Consider the following 21,692-nt stretch of genomic DNA (forward strand, 5'->3'; position numbering starts at 1 on the left):
AAGAAATAAAAGAAAAGGTGACCTTGGGGTGAAAGGGGAGGAAACATAATAACAGTAGTCATCATAATCCTATGAGCACATCATTGCATCAGGGTCCTTAAAGTACTTCAGGGAATCCTGCTCAGACTCTGATAGAAGAACGGGCAGGAAATGGAGAAACTAAGATCAGATAGCCAGGCCAGTCTGCTCTTGGAATAAAAAGAAACAGGCCTCCTTAGGAAAAGGAAGAAACCTGTTTGTCTTTTATTTTTAAATCATTTTTCCATGTCTATCCTGCCTTGTTTATGCCATCTACTGGTTCTTTCAATTATTTATTTGCCTTTGGGGAAAAATTGCCATAATTTCCTTCTCTAGGAAGTTTTCATAGGCCTTTAGGAACAAATGGGTACATTTTTTTCACCTGAAGCCTCTATTTATGGCCAACAATCTCCTCTTGATAAATTAAGTATTTGCCCCGCAAGTTGGTCAGCTTAGAGAAGGCTTTGTTCAAGGAATAGCAAGAAAGGATTGTGGGAAATTAATTTTCAGCAATAGTTTTAGCCATTTTAAGATTCTACTTCTAGCCCAGTGGAAGGAGAACCTTTTCTCAACCTGGCTGCAAAACCTCACTTTGTAGCGCCACCACCTCCCTCCCAAAGAAGAAATGAACTCTATGGCTAGGGAAGGTGGGGGATAAGAAAGTGGAGGTTTCTTTTAAAGCTCAGCAGGCTAGAAAAAGCAGCATTTTCCCATTTCAAGTTAACAGATCAACAAATATTTGTTAGGTACCTATTATGTGCCCTGTCCAGTCTATAAATAAAAGAATGGCCCAATCCTTGCACTTGAGAAGTTTAGAGTCTATTTGGGAGGTGGGAGATATACACAGCTATATAAATATTCTCTATTTAGGAGTTATGAAATCTAAAACAACTTGGTGTAGTGGATAGAGAGCCAACCTCAGAGCCAGAAAGACTCCTATTCATATCCTGCCTCTGGCACACACTGACACAATCTCTCAGGGCTCTAGGAGGCTGGCTAAGCCAAAAAGTGGCAGAGAACGTGTTATCCTGCTTTGGAAGAAATTAGCCATAAGCAATGAAATTCTAGATCTAGCCCTTCTCTATACATATATAGTTATATATGTGCATACCTATAAGATTTACCTCCCTGGGTCCCTGAATCACATAAGTCAATCAATATTGATCAATGGATGATTAGTCAATAATTGCTTATTAAGCACCTATTATGTGCCAGGCACTGTACTAAGTTCTGGGAATTTGTTAGTCTGACTCTTTATCACCCTATTTGAGGTTTTCTTGGCAAAGATACTGGAGTGGTTTACCATTTCCTTCTCCAGGACTTTAAGGCAAACAGAAGTGCCTTGCCCAGGGTCACACAGCTAATAACTATCTGAGGTCAGAATTGAACTTTAGGTCTTCCTAACTCCACTCTCTGAGTATACATATATATGTGAAATATTGTATATTTTTATTATATATCATTATATTATATATATATGATATTATATTTATTACATATATATATACACAAAATTGTATATTACACATACAAAATAAGAAAAAGAAGCAGTCCTTGCCTCCAAGAGCTTAAAGTCTACTGGGAAGAAACAACAAGAAGTCGAAAGAAGGGGTATGAGAAAAAAGAAGGTACCTCGGTATAAAGAGTAGAGGACCTGGTGGAATCAAGCCCAAGGAATTCAGCTAGTAGAGCATAAACAGTTGCCTGGTCCAAGAACCCTCTTTAAATGGAATTCTAAATACTTTGCCCCTCCCTCCAGCCTTCCAATCAGAAGGGCAGGGAGGGTACTGAGGGTACTAATAAGATGGGAGTACCAAAACTATTAACGAGTTTCCTGGTGATAAGATATTCTAGGAACATTATCATGGTGAAGTCCAGGTCATATGCAGCTAGTAGAAAATGAGGTGTTGACTGGTCTAGGAGCCCTCTTTAAATGGAGAGGTTGTTTGGGTTTTTTTTTTTAATTTATTTTAAAATATTTTTCCAAGGTGACATGATTCATTTTCTCTTCCTACCCTCTTTCCTCCCCACTCCCAGAGCTGACAAGCAATTCCACTGGGTTATAGATGTATATTCACTTGATATCTATTTCCATATTATTTGTTTTTATAATAATCTTTTAAAAACCAAAATCCCAAATCCTATACCCTAAGTGGAGACTTTAGGAGGAGATCTTGGCATCAACTATATGCCAGGCATGCGTGAAGAACCAGCAACTCTATGTAAAGGATCTCCTTGGTAGAGAGATCCTGTATCTACCAAGCAATCCCACTTTGACATAATATATAAATGCCAGGGATTCGCCTGGGGCACAGAGATGCCTGGGGTCACTTAATTAGTTTAGGATTTGAATTCAAGTCTTCCTGAGCCCTTCCCCACGCAGTGTATTTATCCCCTAATCCAGGCAGCCTATCACTGAGTGCAAAGGGGCCAAGACAAAAATAAAACATTTGGAACGCAAGCAATTTACACAGCCCTGATTTTGCACTCTTTGGCCTCATCTTCTAGAACTGTTTCCCTTTGAGATGAATCTCTGAGCAATCGTGGTCTTATTCACAGTTGGATGGATATTATCACTTGCCATTATTACCTCGGTGCCATTTTCCCCCCTGTCTTTCTCTTTTAATTTCCTCGTTTATCAGTGTACCTTCCCTGGCTTAACTCATCAGGGGATGATGAATATCAGTATTTCTTAATGCTGCTTCAGTCAGACAGCCAGACACTTCATTACTGACGATCCTTCCTGTACGTGTGCAGGAATCTATTCCAATCTTACCCTGCTTCCTAAATAGAAGTCATTCATTAGCAAATGTAAAACTTCCCAACTGAAATCCTACGGTGTCTCAAGCTCTCTTCTTGCTGGAACAATGAGTCACGCGCAATCGTTGGTCATTCCCATTCCGTGACTGGAACCTTGAAGAAGGCAAAGAATCGAGTCAATTACTTTGGGAGGAAAAAAACGTTATCCAAAAATTAAACCGACAAAGCACAGATCCACGGTATCTCGGAGACAAAAGGGACCAACGTGGATCCAAAGAGACTCTGCAATATACCAGACAAATATGTCGCCTTTGTTTGGAGACCTTGAATAAGCGAAAACCTACTACCTCCCACTTTGCTTTGGCTGTAATGTGAGGTAAGTGTGTGTGTGTGTGTGTACATATATAAAAAATATATGTACATACATAGAGTAGAATAGTAACAGAAACCTTTAGAGTCGGGAAGACCTGAGTTCAAGTCCTACTTCTGACTTCTATTGGGTGTGTGACACTGGACAAGTCACTTATTACTCTCAATACACAAGGCAACTTTTAAGACTATAAACTGCAAAGCAAGTCACAAACTACAGTGATAGAATGTTTGCCCAATGGAAGTTCCCTACAGCAAGGAAAGCAAAGCTCCAGTTCCCTACATGTACACACACACACACACACACACACACACACACACACACATACTCACACTCACACACACTCATTCACTAACATTTATGCACTTTAAGATTTGCAAAGCACTTTAAATATGTTATCTCATTTGATCCCCATTATTACTCTGTGAGATAAGAAGAAAGGGAAGTAGCAAGCATTTATTATGTGACTACTATATAGCAGGCAGTGTGCTAATGACTTTTTTTTTAATTTTTATTTTTTTGAAAATTTTCCATGGTTACATGATTTATGTTCTTACTCTCCCCTCTACCCCCCCCAACTCACCCACCTCCAGTCAATGCTCATTTCCACTGGTTTTAACATGTGTCATTGATCAAGACCTATTTCCATATTATTGATAATTGCTCTAGGGTGGTCGTTTTGAGTCTACATCCCAAATCATGTCCACCTCAACCCATGTGTTCAAGTAGTTGTTTTTCTTCTGTGTTTCCTCTCCTGTAGTTCTTCCTCTGAATGTGGGTAGTGTTCTTTTCCATAAGTCCCTCAGAATTGTCCTGGATCATTGCATTGCTGCTAGTACAGAGGTCCATTACTTTCAATTTTACCACAGTATATCGGTCTCCGTGTACAATGTTCTTCTGGCTCTGCTCCTTTCGCTCTGCATCAATTCCTGGAGGTCTTTCCAGTTCACATGGAATTCCTTCAGTTTGTTATTCCTTTGAGCACAATAGTATTCCATCACCAGCATATACCACAATTTGTTCAGCCATTCCCCAAATGAAGGGTATTCCCTTGTTTTCCAGTTTTTTGCCACCACAAAGACAGTGGCTATAAATATTTTTGTACAAGTCTTTTTCCATATGATCTCTTTTGGATATAAACCCAGCAATGGTATGGCTAGATCAAAGGGCAAGCAATCTTTTAGAACTCTTTGGGCATAGTTCCAAATTGCCATCCAGAATAGTTGGATCAGTTCACAACTCCACCAGCAATGCATTAATGTCCCAATTTTGCCACATCCCGTCCAGCATTCATTACTCTCCCCTGCTGTCATTTTAGCCAATTGCTAAGCATTTTACACATATTATTTCATTTGATTTCTTAGTAACCCTGGGAGGTAGGTGCTATTATTATCTCCATTTTCATTTGAGGAAACTAAGTTTAACACAGGATCAGTGGCTTGCCTAGCTGATTAAGTACCAGAGACCAAATTTGGACTCAAGTCTTCCTGAATCCAGGCTCATTACTCTATCTATTGTACCACCCAACTGCCTCTAATAGAAGTTACTATTATTATCCATCATTTATTATATGAAGAAACTGAAGCTGAGAGAAGTCAAGTGATTTACCCAGTCACACAACTAGTAAATATCTGAAGCAGCATTCAAGCTCAGGTCCTCCTGACCTCAAGTGCAGCACCCCACTGCATTACCTAGTTGCCCTTAACACACACTCACACGCAAATGTGACTTACCCTGGATGACAGCCCCATGAGAGCTTGTTTGTAGCAATATCTGAAGCCAGATCTTTCTGACTCTGCTAGTGTTTTCTTTCTATTATGCCATAGTATATGTATATCTATTATATTGCTTTCTGGTTTATTAAATGTTTTCCTACCAATGTACCTGTATAGAAGTATAATTATTATTATGGTGAGTCCATATTACTATGGTGAGTCCATGGCAGCTACCAGGCTGCATCAAGAAGAGTGAACCAACCCAGGTCAGAAACAGAGCCAGTAAAAGAACTGGTACTAATCAGCAATGGGTTCATATTCCCAGTGACTGCTGTACTTCTAACCTAGACAAGATAGGGAATTCTAAGCTCAAAATGATAAACTATGTGATTTTGGGCAAGTTATTAATCTCCTTGGGTCTCATTTTCTTCATGTATAAAATGAGAGATTTGGATCATTCTAAGCCCTTCCTAGTTCAGAATCCTTTCTAGATTGTTTCACACTGATCGCAAGCCTATCTGTCTCCATGGTTTGTCCACCGCCAATGGGAAATATTAGCCTAAGTGACCCTGAATTTGAGTTTCTCCTTTCCAAAACTGATCTTCTCCGGGCAGGCTGCAGAAATCTGAGATACCCAAGGATATCATGATCAAAAGAGCATCCATGGAAGTAAATGTGTGAATAGACCAGAGAATGATATCTCAGAAAGTACAAAATAGGAATATGCAATGGTGGCTGAGGATAGCTGGGGAGAAGGAAGAGTACACAGCAGTAAAAAATGGTGGAGTTCCCCAGTCAGGATTCCAAGCCTTCATCATGGCTTCAAATGCTCCTGCTATGAATTCTCTGACACCCTTTACAAGCATTAATCTTGCAGTTATATTCAGAGAGGTTTTATCAAAAGATACCCATTTCATAGAATGCCATCAAAATCATGCTGAGTTATCCTCTTGGTTTCACCAAGAATTATTTGCTCTTTAGTTCCATCATCCTTGTAGTCTAATGAATTTACATGTTTGTGTTTTTATAAAAAAATTTTGTAGACTTACAAAGCATGGTTCTATTCTTCTTTTGGAACATCACCATCTTTATTCAGTCCAGGAAAATACAATTTGATGAGTAAATAGAACCATGGTAGTTAAACAAAATGGCCAATTAAAGATCTTCACAGTTGAGTGATTTTATTGATATTGTTTTATACCATTTAATAAGGTATTTGGGGGCTCCAAACGTGTAATTACACTGGTATATGCAATTCTCACTGTGAAAATTCCAATGTAAATTGGAAATTCCTCTATAACCTACAATTTTTGAAAGTTCCCTAAAGCAAAGATAGGATAAGAGACTTGCCCAAGGACACAAACTTAATGTGGGTCAGAAGTTGTTGTTGTTCAGTCGTTTCTCAGTAGTTTCCAACTCTTTGTGACCCAATTTGGATTTTTCTTGGCAAAGATACTGGAAGGGCCTTGCCATTTCCTTCTCTAACTCATTTGATAGATGAGGAAACTGAGGCAAATAGGATCAAGTGACTTGATTGGGCACAAAGAGTTGAACACTTCTGAAATGACTGAACATTAGTAAAAATATCCTTATAAATGGCATTATCCCTCGAAATTCCAGCCATGGGACTCCTATTTTGCCTTCAAAGAACTCCTAGTAGGTGTCTGAAGTCAAATTTGAACTCAAGTCTTCCTGACTCCAGGCCCATCCACTAGTACCATCAAGAGATAGATCTTGATTCTAGGTATTCCTAATTTTAAAATCTGTCCTTTCTAAATGATACCATGTTACCTCTTGTATTAAACTTTAAAATCAGCAATATTTACCCTTGAGTTCACATCTGATCTTCACCATGACTCACTTATTTTACACAATCTACCTTAGAAGAATCATGATCTTGTAAAGAGATGTGTATGTCATCAACAAGCCCTGTAGGAAGATTATAGGAGCATGGAGTTATTTCTATTTCTTGTGAACTACAACAGAATTACAATGCGTTGAATTCTTCTTCAGTCAATCAATCAATCAACACCCATTTATTCAGCATTTATTATATGCCAATCACTGTGTTAGAAGGTACAGACGCAAAGACAAAAATATAACCTCAATGTTGCCCTCAAAGAACTGAAGTTTTATTAGGAGAGAAAATGCTCACATATATAAATAAATACAGAATAAACATATGCAAAACCCAAAATTAATTCAGGTAATTGTTTACAAGAGACACTAGCAGGATGTGAAGTCTGACCTAAACTTTGAAGGAAACTTGGGATTCTAAGAAGGGGGTTGCCCTTGAGGGCAGCTCCACAGAATACTTTTATTTTTTAAATTACAATCCTTTTTTTTTTACTAAAGACAGGGCAGTTTGGTGGCATTATGAATTAAGCCTGGGGCTGGAGTCAAGAAGACCAGAATTCAAAGTTAGCCTCAGACACTTACTAGCTGGGTGACTCTGGGCAAGTCACTTGACTCTGTTTGCCTCAGTTTCTTCATCTGTCAAATAAGCTGGAAAAGGAAATGGCAAACCACTTCAGTATCTTTGCCAAGAAAACCCCCAATGGAGTCATGAAGATTTGGGCATGGCTGAAACAACTAAACAACAACATTACTAAAGATATTCTCAGAAATGGCATTCTCCCTTACAGTTCCAACCATGTGACTCCTATTTTATAACTGAATATTGGAAAACATTATCTGACCAACAATTGCTTTTTCAGACTCTGTGCTTCTTATGTCCTAGTGGCAAACACCTTTGGTGAGTATATGTCCTTGTTTTATACCTTAACTGACTGATGTCTAGGATCAAATGGTCATATAATGTCATTATTTCTGCTGTTACATCTTTCAAGGAATCGTGAATGATTTTGATATAAGAATGGAAGACATCTTGATTAAAGAGAGTCTTTAAGTTGGAATTTTGCTTTACAGAATCAAGTGCTTTTTCATAATCAACCATCAGTGAGTACAGCAGTATATCGTATTCTCTACGTCTTTCAATCAGTTGCCAGCTGGGGAAAAAAACATAGCTGACTATCACTTGTGAAAGTCCATCTATTCCCTACTAAAGCACTAGATCAACACATAGATGATCATCATAAAGATTTTGTATAACTGGGAAAACAGACATATAGGTTACATACAAGTTATCAAGAAAATAGACATATAGGCTACTGAGAATGTCAGTCACCTTTTTTTCTCCATAAGGTCAGAGATTTTCTGGAAGCCTTTGGTAGCCTTCTCTCCTTTAGATAGCTTATTTTCTCTTTCAAGTTGACTAACCTTCAGACTGGAAAGAACAGAATTAATAAATAGAATTAAAATATATCTAATGAGTAGTAGAATCTCATGAAAAGTAGGGAGACAGTTTTTGCTGTCCTTTAATTCAAAGCACTGGGTTTGGGTACTGAAAAACTGTCAGCTAGAACTATTGAGGCACCATCCATGACCTTTGAAAGATCATGGAGAATAGAAGAGGGACTGAATGATTAGAGGATAAATTTTTGCCCCAATTTCTTTTTTTTAATTATTAATTTATTTGTTCATTGGTTACATTAAAATTCCCAGGTATATCTCTTCTCCCTCCCTTCCTCCTTACATGATAGAAGGCATCACCAAAAATAATAATAATAATAATAATAAATAATATATAGGATATACATATCTGTATATGTAAATTATGTCTTTCACATTTCTATTTATCAGTTCTTTCTCTGGAGGTGGACATTCATAAGTTATGCTTCAAATATTAATTCTTTAGCTGTATATAATTTTCTCTTAGTTCTACTTGTTTTGCTCTTCATAATTTTATGTGGATATTTCAAGTTGTTTTTTTAATTAACTTGCTCATTATATCTTACAGCTATCCTAATTTTCAAAAATGCAAAGAGAAAGAAATATGAAAATTATAGTCAATAAGTGTAACTTCAACTCCGAGCAAAATTTTGGAAGATATTATTATAACAAGGGGTAGTGAATACCCAGAAAAGGAAGCAGTGATTAAAAACATTGCTTCATTAAAAAAGAAGGTACATACCAGAATAACCTCATTTTCCTTTTCTGAAAAGGTTACAAAAACCTGGTAGATCAGCAAAAGTCTATTGACATAGTTACTTACATTTTGGCATATCATTTGATAACATTCAATTTATTTTATTTTAAAATTTAAATTTAATTTTTATTTAATTTTACATTTACATTTTATTTAATTTTAAATGTAAATTTTTTTAAATTTATTTAATTTTAAATTTAAAATTTTGTTTAATTTAAAACTATATAGACTGGATGATAATACAATTCAGTGACTTTGAGGCAGCCAGATAGTACAGTGGATGATATGGCACTGGATCTCCAGTCTGGAATACCTGAATTCAAATCTCACCTCAGATATTTACTAACTGTATGACCCTGAGCAAGTCACATAACTTCTTTCTGCCACAATTTCCTCATCTGTAAAATGGGAACAATAATAGCACCTACACCTCGGGAGTTTTATCAGGAACAAAGTAAATAATATTTACAAAGTGCTTAGTACAATGCAATTAATGTTTGTTTCCTTCTTTTGAAACTGATGGAATGGCAGACCAAAAAAGCAAATACTATCACTATAAACACAAAAAATGAAATATCCCTTGCCCTTCAGAATCTTACATTCTACTGAGAGTATTTGACATAGACACTGATAAGTAAATACAAAGTATGTGGAAAAAAACTACAAGTAAATTTCAAGAATGGGTGTATTAATAATTAAGAGAATCAGGAAAAATCTTACATAAAATGTGATACATGGGCTGTTTTAAAGTATGGATTCCAAGAGACAAGTGAGAAGGGAATAAACTCTAGTTATGAGGAAAACCTCTACAAAGGTATGGAAGTAGGGGATGGACTTTGGTATGTAGAGAATGATTAGTCAGTTTAACTGTAATATAGAGGGCATCAGGAGGAGTAAAGTGGGAAAAAAATGTTGGAAAGATAGATAGGAGCCAGATTGGGCAAGTCCTTAAAAGTCAGATTGAGGATTAATGGCCTCAATGGATTGTCCCATGGACCTCTTCTAGGTCTTCTAATGCTTAATGGTTTTATCAGTGGCTTGACTAAAGGCATAGATGGCATGCTTCATACATCTGCAGATGATACTGAGATGTTTTGGTTAATCCTTCACTTTTGAAGAGGACCACTGACATCATGGGGTGATCTTTTGACTTGAACATGAATTGGAGTGAGACAGAACTGCACAGTCATCAGCCTCACTCTCTCCTCCAGAGTCATTGAATTCCAGTGGCAAGACACAGGTCAGGAAGATCTTGGCATCTTCGATGCCTGACCAAGCTCTCAGTGCCCCCAGAGCCGGCTTTGATGGCCTTGGCTGCCTTGATGGCCACTGGAACAAGTTCTCATCTGCCCATTCCACCAGAAGTCTTTACACGCTTGAGGTAGGCATCCTCCTAACAAACCAATGGATTTGAAGTCTGTCCATTACCTTCCACCAGATCGAGTCCACCATGGTGTGGCTTCTATACATGCTACAGCTTCCTGGAGGGCTGGGTGGCAAGTGGACACCAAAGAAATAAAGAACCCTGCAAACCCTCACATCAGAGGTGCTAGTCCTCCCCAAATACCCCCAAAGACCCCTACAATGAAGTAATAGACACCAAACGATAGAGTTAGCATTGAGTGGAATCAAGCAACATGAAATTTAATAAGGTTACATGCAAAGTTTTATACTTGGGCTGAAAAAAAATCAACATAGCATGTGGAAGCAGCCAGAAAAATATATTCTGGATACAGTGGATCAAAGGCTCAGTGTTATGTCAGTTAATGGCCAAGAAAGTGAATACAGACAAGCTAAAGTCATTGAAGTACTATATAAAGAGGAAGAGGGAAAAGCATTTATAAAGTGTCAGACATTGTGCTAAGCACTTTACAAACTTCTCATTTGATCTTCAAAACAACCCTGTGAGATAGATGTCATTATTATCCCTGTTTTTATATTGGGGAAACTGAGGAGGCAGTCAGAGGCAAAGTGACTTGCCCATAGTCACACAATTAATAAGTGTCAAAGAGGCCAGATTTGAATTCAGATCTTCATGACTCCAGGCCCAGCACTCAACCCACTGCACCACCAGTTGCCTCAGTAATAGTAAAGATTAGGGAAGTATTCATCCCACTCTACTGTCTCAGGGAGACCACATCTGAAGTAGCATTCTAAATTCTTTTTTTTTTTTTAACTCTTATTTTCTGACTAATGCTAAGTATCAAGAGTGGTAAGGGCTATACAATTGGAGTTAAATGACTTACCCAAGGGCATTTAAGTTCTAGTTGTCACATCTTAAGAAGCATGTTGGTAAAACAAAGATTGTCTAAAGGAAAGTGACTTGAAAACTAAAAGACCCTGAGTTCATATAAGATAAAAATTATTTGAAGAAAATGGGGATGTTTTACATGGAGAAGACCTAGAGGAGTTATGTCTTCTCTGAAGGGCTGAGAAGTGAGAAGATTATTAGATGAATTATTTTGACCTCAGAGAACAAAAAGGAAAAGAAATAACTAGAATAAAGAGGAAAATTAGGGGGGAATCTCCAAAAAATGGGTGCCAAACCAAAATGGCATTAGCTACCTTGGAAAGAGTGAAATCCTCCTCACTAGGGTATAGTATAGTGATTTTCAAGCAGACTAGATAGCTTAAGGTCACTTCCTACTCTGAAATTAATATGTTTATTCTCCATATATTTGTATATTTAAGGAAATCTCTGTGCATTAGGTTTGGAGTTAAAGGTCTTGGTTTCAAACTCTGACTCTCTTACTTCCTATAAAAATTTAGACAAGTCACTTAAACTCCATTGGCTTCAATTACTGCATCAAAAAAGTAAGGAAACTGGACTAGATCATCTCAGACCACATCCAGTTATATTCATAGGTATTTACGTGTTGGCAGGGAGCAATTTTCCTTCTCTACCCTGGAGTTAGGACTCTTAAGTAAGACTTACTGGGTGGACCGGTCCTCTGCTTCTCATCCTCTGACCTTCATAAAAGATTACATTCTAGAAATCTTGGACAGCTTACTGATGCAATGCTTATTGCCAGAACTGACCATATAAGAAAGCCGCTGAGTGAGCAATCTGAATTAACAGACAAATATTTATCAGGCAATATCCTAGGTATTAGGTATACAACAGCAAAACTGAAACAGTGCTTACCCTCCAGGACAGCACTGGCGAAGGTTTTTAAGTCTGAGTGCCCAATCTGCAACTTCAAGCTTCCTGTGAGCCCCCCACATTAACCCAGAGAGCAGAGAGAGAAAGTGCTCGCTTTGGGCAGCTGGACAGAGGGACAGAGCATGCAAAAAATGTTCTTGGGCATCTCCTAGTGCCAGCTCTGCACGCATACCACACCTTCGCCAACACTGCTCTAGGACTATACATTATAATAGTATGATAGATCTTTGAACTTGATTGTTAGGAAGATAGAATATAAGATCCGTAAAAGTAGAAATTATTCCATTGTGAATTTGGGTCCTTAGAGTCTAGCACAGTGTCTGATAAATAGTTGGCACTTAATAAGTATTTAAGGATGGAGGGATAGATTGAATCAAATATTTCTTAAATCCTCTCATATCTGTGAGCATATTGTAATCCTCAAACATCTCCCCCTAAGCATGTAAACAAGTATTAACTGTTAAGAACTTTTTTGTCATTGTATTGTAAACTCCTTGAAAATAGGGATTGTTTTGTTTATTATGCAGGGTATCCCAAAATTCTTATTGCCATTTTAAGTTATAGCTTAAGTAATTTTAGTAAGACTGAAATTGCTTAAGCTTAAAAGACAACATTAAGACTTTGGGGACTCTACTTGTATCCCCAGTGCTTTGTACAGTACCTGGCACACATTAGGTGCTTAATAAATAATTGTCAATTGATTGGTTATTTTTTGTCTTTGTATCCCTAGGATCAGATAGTTTGTCCGACATATGATAGGTATTTCATAAATATTTGATCCATCGAGTTATATAGCCAAGCAGGCTGGAACTGGGAGAGATCAGATGATTTGACAAATATCCCACAAAACATTATTGTTGATAGTGGGAAGGAAGATAATCCTCTGACTAAGCTGCTAGTGGTTGGCCCTTCATAACCCGAACTACAGCTCTACCATTGGTTCCACTTTAACAGCACATGAGACTATGCCTACAGACACCTCCACCATTCAGGGATCCTAACATTAGTATAAATTATGCCCCTACTTAATCATGTGATGTTAAGAAAGAATCCCTAAGTTGGATGGTTTTGTTGTTCTTCCAAAGTGCCAATCCCAACCCTGCTTTTAATGGTACCATAGAGCAAGTAGGTGGTATAGTAGATAGAGCACCAGTCATGGATCAGGAAAACCTGAGTTCAAATCCTGGCTGTGTAATTCTGGGAAAGTCACTTAACCCAGTTTACTTCAGATTCCTCATCTGAAAAATGAGCTGGAAAAGGAAGTGACAAACTATTCCAGTGTCTTTGCCAAGAAAACCCAAAATGAGATCACAAAGGGTTGGACACTACTGAAAAAAACTGAACAAAAATGACAACATAGTGGTACCCTAGCACCTGAATTTGAAACTTTGCCCTGCCCTACCCCTCCCTACCTGTGAGATGGCAGCCAAGACACTTAAACTCTTTAGTCCTCAGTTCCTTAGTTGTAAATTGAGGGAGTTGGACAATACGATTTCTCCAGTCCATTCTAGCTCCTAGATCTGATCCATCTGTGTGTTATCCAGGTATTTCCTTATAGGCACCTGGGAAGAACACAGAAAATTATCCTTTTATTTTTGTGGATATTTGGAGGGTTGTTTTATTGTGCACCTGTGGGTTTTCTTATCTTTGATTTTTTGTGAGAGGTCTTGATTGCCCTCACGTGCCGTATAAGTTAATAAATGATGATTAAAAATAGTGCGTGGGTTAGAATTCGCCCTGGTGAGTCTTTGTCTTACCAGCCTGTATATTTATGTGAAATCTGTGCAATATATCCCCAGTAACTGTTGTGGAGGGAAATCAACATAGTTAATGGATTTGGGTTTTATGACTTATGTTTGCTCTTAATGCAAGCAATTCATTTTGTGACTAATAACAAAGGAAAAAAATCAAGCAAACCTCCAACACAATAGTGACAGTTGCACAGAGTGCCCCAGAGCCCCCTCTCCATTATCCTCATTTCTCTCTCAAAACATGCTTCCCCTTAGTAAATTTTCCATTTAACATTTGGAGCATCATAGGCACTAAACATCTCCAGTTCCTTTACCAGTCCTCATCTAACTTGAACTTAAAAACTAGAAGGGACCCTATTATCTTCATTCTATACAGGAATAAACAGAAGCCTAGAAAAACCCAGAGACAATGAGCTCACATCAAGGAATGAGAGAATTTTGTAATTAGAAAGTATATTAGAGGACACTAGACAAACTTGCACCCAAAAAGGATCCCGTCTAAGACATACCTGAGAAATGAGTTTATAAACTCCTGGCGTATCCCATTCTACCTGTGATGGCTCTGATGATTAGGACATTTTCCACAAAATCAAGCTTAAAATTTCTTCTTTGCTCTTTCTATACTTTCTTCCTTATACTGCCTCCCAGGGCCAAACAGAAAATGTCAAATGTCCACATTACTATATAACCAAATGCTTAAAGAAAGCTACCATGTCCCCCTGAATTTTCTCTTCTCCAGACTAAATAGTCTTGGTTTCTTCCAATAATCTTCATATGGCATGATCTCAAAATCTTTCACCGTCCTGGTTGCCCTCCTTCGACTATTCTCTAGCTAATCAATGCCATTTTAATCGGTGATACCCAGAAGTAAATGTACTAGCTTGTTCTTTGACTATAAAATCTAGGACCCTTTCCCAGATTACCAGTTGAGCTCTTTAGGGCATCAAATGAGAAAAAAAGAAAATTAAATAAAGAGGGAAAAAGCCCCTTCCAGTTATACACATTGTTGACCCTTCCATTCTGACCACTCTCTCTAAAAGCACTCTTTCCAACAAACATATACATTTCCATGTAAAGATTATCTATGTCTTCTTAATGCTGTTGGACCTTTAAGAAGCCGTCCCTCTGATTTGCCTGGCATTACTATCCATAGGTAGAAATGTAAGGGTAAAGAATTAGAGCAAGAAAAAAACCCTAGAGATCATATAATACAATCTCCTTCATTTTGAAGATGAAGAAGATAAAGGCCTGAAAGGCTAATTAACCTGTCCAAAAGTCGCACAAATAAATGGTAGAATTCATATTTACACTGAGCTCTGGTGAATCCAAAGCCATCATTTGTCAGTGGCCCTAGGTTCAGATCTTGGCTCCAAATCATTTAATGACTATTGGTCCTTGGGAAAGTCATTTATCTTTTCTAAAACTCAGTGTCCTCACCTGTAAAATGAGGAGGCAGGACTAAACATCCTTGAGTCCAAGGGCCCTTCACAATCGATCAACCAAAAAGCTTTTACTATGTGCCTATCCTTATGCAAAGTCCTGGAGGCAAAAATAAAGATAAAAAGGAAAAAAAAAACCCAGTCCCTCCCTCAAAGAGCTTTCATATAATAGGGAAGATAAAGTAGAAATTGGGAAGCTAAATGGTACAATGACTAAAGCTCTGGTCCTGCTATCACCAAGACAAAGATGTCTTTGGTCTCAGATACTTACCAGCTCTGCAACTCTGGGCAAGTCACTGAACCCTGTTTGTCTCAGTTTCCTCATCTAGAAAATGAGCTATAGAAGGAAGTGGCAAACCACTCCAGTCGTTTTGCTAAGAAAGCCCCAACTGGGGTCATAAAGAGTCAGGCACACCTGAAAAATAGCACCACAAAAAGTATAAATTATGTAAATAACTTGAGAGTACAAATGATTGTATCATTTTTTATACTTGCCTCCCCAGAAGTGAATCTAGCACATGAAAGATACTTACTAAATATCAGTTAATTAATTCACAAATCATAAAGGAGAGGAAAGTATAGTGTCACAGAGATGTGAGAGAAGGGATGAATGATTATATGACTTAATTAATGAAAAGTATTAACTGAATACAATGTTCCAAGTACTGGAATACAAGTAGAAAAAGGAGACAGTCTCTATTCTCAGAGGATCTCAAAGTCCAATTTGGGAAGATTAAAAAAAAGAAAGAAAGAAAGTTTGACTGCAGAGATTACAGAAAGGTCTGGAGGTCCTAAGAGCAAAGTTATAAGGATAATGGCAAGGTTCATGGAATGGGGTGTCTGATCCATAGGACCAGCCCCATATTATTAGAAAGGAGCAGTAAAGGGGCAGCTAGGTGCCTCAGTGGATAGAGATGGGAGGTCCTAGGTTCAAATTTGACTTCAAATGCTTTTTAGCTTTGTGAACTTGGGCAAGTCACTTTATCCCAATTGTCTAGCCCTACCTCTCTTCTGCCTTGGAACTGCTACTTAGTATTAATTTTAAGACAGAAGGTCTTAAATCTCAAGGTCTAAATGGAGAAGGGATTCTAGATGATTTCTCTCATGAGGTGAAGATGGGGGTTCATCTTCAACTAGAAGGAGAAAAAAGGAAATTAAATTGGCACACACAAAAAAAAACAACTGAAGATGTAATCTTGGTGGGGAGGGGGAAGTAAGTAGTCTAATTGGTTGGGATTCCAAGTGGAGACTTCCAGCATCCCCATGGAATCTGGAGCAGTCTGCCCACCATGGAAAGGGGTAAATGGAGCCATTTGGTTTTAGTAAAGGTTAGGGTCCTCCAGCCTTCTCAGTGGGGGGAACAATAAAATGTGATCCACATTATTATTATTATTATTATTTTATATAATTATTAATATTAACATATATTAAAGAATTTAATAGCTATGTGGCACAGTTGGATAGAGCACCTGACTTGGAATCAGGGAGACCTGAGTTTAAATTTGGTCTCAGATACTTAACAGCTTTGTGACCTAAGTTCTATCTAACTGAGTTTCCTCAGTTATCATAGGGATAATCATAGCACCTGCTTCTTAGGGTTGTTGTAAAGCTAAAATAATAATTATTAATCACTTTATAAATTTTAAAGTACTATATAAATGCCAGTTCTTTATTAGTTGAAGTATACAAGAAGGTATTCAGGTGAGAAGGGAAGAGAAAGATGCTTGACTCAGAGGTGTTCTGGAAACTGCTCACCCCAACGGAGAAGTCCATCACTAAATTTCCAGTGTGAAAACTTAGATCTCAGAAATCATCAAACTGGAGCAGCTAGGTGACTAAGTGGCTAGAGAGCCAGACCTAGAGACGAGAGTCCAAATCTGGTCTCCGATACTTCCTAGCTATGTGACCTTGGGCAAGGCACTTAATCCCACTTGCCTAACTCTTACAGGTCTTCTGCCTTGGTACCAATATTTCATATAGATTCTAAAGATGGAAGGGAAGGGTTTAAAAACAAAAAAAGAAATAATCAAACACTGCAAATCAAGGCTTGATTTATTGTTTTGCCAATTGTTTAGACCTAAGAAAGTTATAGAGAAAATGCTAATAATGCAAATTAAACATAGAAGTATGTCAATTTTACTTTTTTCTGAAAAGCTTATTATTAAACTTTTCCCAGCACACTCTTAGCTGAGACACTTGAGGAAAAATAAGGTCTGATTTCATGGAAGTTAGTCTGATTTCCTGGTAAAGGTGGTGATCTTCAAGGAGAAGATATGATAATGGAAATCAAGAGTCAGGAGGTTGGGTCCAGTTCAAGGTGGGTCCAGAGGTGGAGACAGATTCTGGGGGGATCAAATGATAAGTTGAAGAAACTGCAGGTGTTTAACTTAGAGGACAGAAAACTCAGAAACTATCAGTTTTATTTAAGTATTTAACTATCTAGGTGCCATAATGGATAGAGCACTGGATCTAGAGTCAAAAAGACCTGCGTTAGAATCATACCTCAGACCCTAGCTGTATAACCTGGGCCAAGTCACCTAATCTCTCTGATTCTTTATTTTGTAAAATGGAGATAAAAAGAAAACCTATCTCCTCCAGTTGTTGTGAATATAAAATGACATTGTCTAAAAAGCATTTAGCCAACATTAAAGCACTATATAAATGCCAGCCATCATTCTTATAATCATTCTTTGTTTTTATTATTATTATTAGCTATCATTTAAAGGACTTTCTGGTGGAAAGGGGATTGTATTTGTTCTACATCATTTAAGTGGGAAGAATTAGAGGCTCTGGATGGAAGTTACAAAGAGGCTAATTTGGGCTTGACTTCAGAAAAAACTTTCCAATAATTAAGACTGTTAAAAAGTAGAAAAGGTTACCTCTAGAAGCAGTGACTTCTTGAGAGTTATTCGATGGCATGAATTCATTTGTTTAGGGGTTAGACTAGATGGTGGCTGAAGTCACTTCCAAACCTTAAATTCTGTGATCCTAAGACCTGTCAGCTCTAAATCTCTGGTCCTAAGATCTCTGAAAACTTTTTTCCATTGTATCCTTTTCAGGAACAAGGTCACACACAGGACAAAAAGTTGTAGCATCAGAATAAGAGAATATTAGAGATGTGTGACCCTGGGCAAGTCACTTGACCCCCATTGCCTACTCTTACCACTCTTCTGCCTTGGAGCCAATACACAGTATTGACTCCAAGACGGAAGGTAAGGGTTTAAAAAAAAAAGAGAGAGAATATTAGAGAGCAGGAATTTTAGAGATAACATGATTCAAGTACGACTCCCTACCCATCCAAAATTCTCCTTTTTCCAAATAAGGCAATTTGGGGGCAACTAGGGAGCAAAGTGGATAGAGCACCAGGTCTAAAGTTAAGAAGATGTGGGTTCACATCTGACCTCATACATTTCCTAGTTCTGTGATCCTGAGCAAGTCACTTAACCCCATTTGCCTAACCCTTGCCATCTTCTGTCTTAGAACTGATACAAGGACAGAAGGTAAGGTTTTAATAATAATAATAATAACAATAACAATAAGTTAATTTGCCCCATTTGGTTGATTCATTCTCCCTTTCTCACCTTTCTTCATGGTCACCACCATCTTCCTTCCCTTGTTCTTCTCCATTTCCCTTTCTGCCCCCGTTCCCAATGCCTCCCCTCCTTCCAGCCCCTTTGGGCACATTGAGTTAACCTAGTTGAAATAATCAGGCAGTCTTCGTCCTCCTCTGGACACTCAGGCTCATCATCAATGTCCTCAATGTGACAAGCAGGACCCAGTTGCAGAAATATTATTTGGTAATTTTAAATGATGTATGAAAACAGAATAAACATGGATTGATTTTTATGTCCTGCTTTGATTCTACAGGGCTGTAAATGGTGATAAAACTTGTTTTGAATGGAAAGCTGAAAGAAGGTGAGATAGAAGTCAGAGAAACTCTTACTAGCAACTTGAAGGCTACCAGGGCCTTTCAAAGGGGATTTTTTTTCCCTCCCATCAAGTATTCTTTTGAAATGAAGTTATATCACTTATAACCTTCCACCTTTCTGAAATTGTATTTTGCACCTAAACTTTAAAAATGATAATAGGATAGGAACTGGACTTATAATTTCTTTCGTATTGGGAACTCCTGGATGAGTAAACTCCCTCTCTCAATTCAGGTCAGTGCCTTCTCTGTGACTTCTAGTCCTAGAAAATTGCCAAAGACATTGAGCAGATAAGTGATTTACCCAAATTCACCTGTCTAGAATAGGTCAGAGGCCAGACTTGAATCTATATATTCCTGGTTTCCAGGTTGGAAAAATAAAACTAGAAGAAAAGCTAAGCTTTTCTAAGAAAATGTACACATAGCCTACCCTATTATGTGCCATGTAGGGTAGCTAGGTAGCACAGTAGAAAGTGCCATGCCTAGAATTAGGAAGACCTGACTTCAAATCCAGCCTAAGATACTACTTGTGTGACCTTGGACAAGTCACTTCACCTTGTTTGCCTCAGTTTCCTTATCTGCAAAATGAACTGGAGGAGGAAATGGCAAACCACTCCAGTATCCCAAAGAGATCAGAGATAGGGGAAAGGACCTACTTGTACCAAAATATTTTAACAGCTTTCTCTGTAGGGGCAAAGAATTAGAAACTAAGGGATTGTCTATCACTTGAAAAATGGCTGAACTAGTTGTAGTATATGGTTGTAAAGGAATACTATTGGGCCATGAGAAATGATGAACACAATGAGTTCAGAAAAACCTGGAAAGACTTATATGAACTGATGCAAGTAAACAATATATACAGTAACAGAAATATTATAGAATGATCAACTGTGAAGGACTAAACCATTATCAGCAAAGCAAGTCTCCAAGATAACCCCAAAGGACTCATGATGAAAATGCTACCCACAGCCAAAGAAGGAACTGTTGGAGTCTGATTGCAGATCAAAGCATGTCATCTTCTACTATATTTCCTTCATGAGATTTTTATTATATGTGTTATATGTGTCTTTTATGACAACATGGACAATATGGAAATATTTATTGCATGAAAGCACTGCTATAACCCAGATCAGACTATTTACTGCCTGGGGGGAAGAGAGAAAATCTGAATCCTAACATATCAGAAAATAATTGACAATTGTCAAAAATTGTTTCTATATGAAAATGAAAAAATAAAACAAAAAGGAATATCTAGCAGTGAGCATGAGAAGATTAATGACCAACGAACATCTTAAATTTCTTAAGATACAATTATAGGATAGGTGCAGATTTCTATGAGTCAGGGACACTTGTGACTTCTGGTCATGGCCTTTGATGTAAACATTGATATCACAGAATCCAAGTATTTGGCCCACTCTGATACAATCTGGCCCTTACAAAGATATTACATTTAATTATGACCACCACAGTTTAGGAAAGACGTGGATAAACAAATGGAGCATTCAGAGAGGGACTACCAGAGAGGTGAAAAGTCTAGAGTTCAGGTCATTTGAAGATCCCTTGAAGGAACTAATGAAATTTAGCCTAGGTTAGAAAAGATTCAGGGAGCCAGGATAGCTATGCTCAAATCTAAGAGCAAGGTGATTTGATGTATTCAAACCCACCCCACTATTTAAGTGTTAAAATAAAAAATCAATTGTTATCCCTCATAGACCTCAGAATAAGACCTTTGAATTGCAGTGACATTGCACAAGAATTGTGTTTGGATAGGCTAGGAAACTTGGCTGTGCCCTGGGGGTTACCTACAAATGGCCACGGTTGGCACCATTGCATGTGTTCAAAATATTGGAGCCAGCATGGCATTCCAGAAAGCCTCCAAAGATAAGACAGATATGACAGAAAAGGGAGATGTCAAAAAGGGTCATTGGCTTTGCACAGTTTCAGAACAGAAGACCTAGGCTGAAGGAAATAGAGAGAAAAGCTCTTTTTTTCACGGAGAGGCAGCTGACGGCACAGTGGATAGAGCACTGGGCTTTGAATCAGGAAGACAAGAGCTGCAATGGGGTCTCAGACAATGACTAGCTGTGTAATCCTGGCCAAGTCACTTAATCTCTTTTATCTTCAGTTTCTTCAATTATAAATTGAGGATAATAAAATAATAGCACCTGTTTCAAAGAGTTATGAAGATCAAATGAGATAATGGAACTGGAATGAGGAAAACCTGAATGCATATCCAGCCTGAGACACTGACTGGCTATATGACCTTTGTCAACACAGACTTAACACTTAACCTCTGTCTACTTCAGTTTCATGGAAAATAGGGGTTAATAATAGCCCCTTCTTTCCAGGGTTGTTGTGAGAATAATGAGAAATTATATTTATGAAGCATTTTGCTCCTTAGAGAATTATATAAATGCTGATTATTATTGTGATAGCAGAAGGGAAAGAAAGAAAGAAAGAAAGAAAGAAAGAAAGAAAGAAAGAAAGAAAGAAAGAAAGAAAG

This window comes from Gracilinanus agilis, chromosome 4 (assembly GCF_016433145.1).
Source record: "Gracilinanus agilis isolate LMUSP501 chromosome 4, AgileGrace, whole genome shotgun sequence".
NCBI classification, from domain to species: Eukaryota; Metazoa; Chordata; class Mammalia; order Didelphimorphia; family Didelphidae; genus Gracilinanus; species Gracilinanus agilis.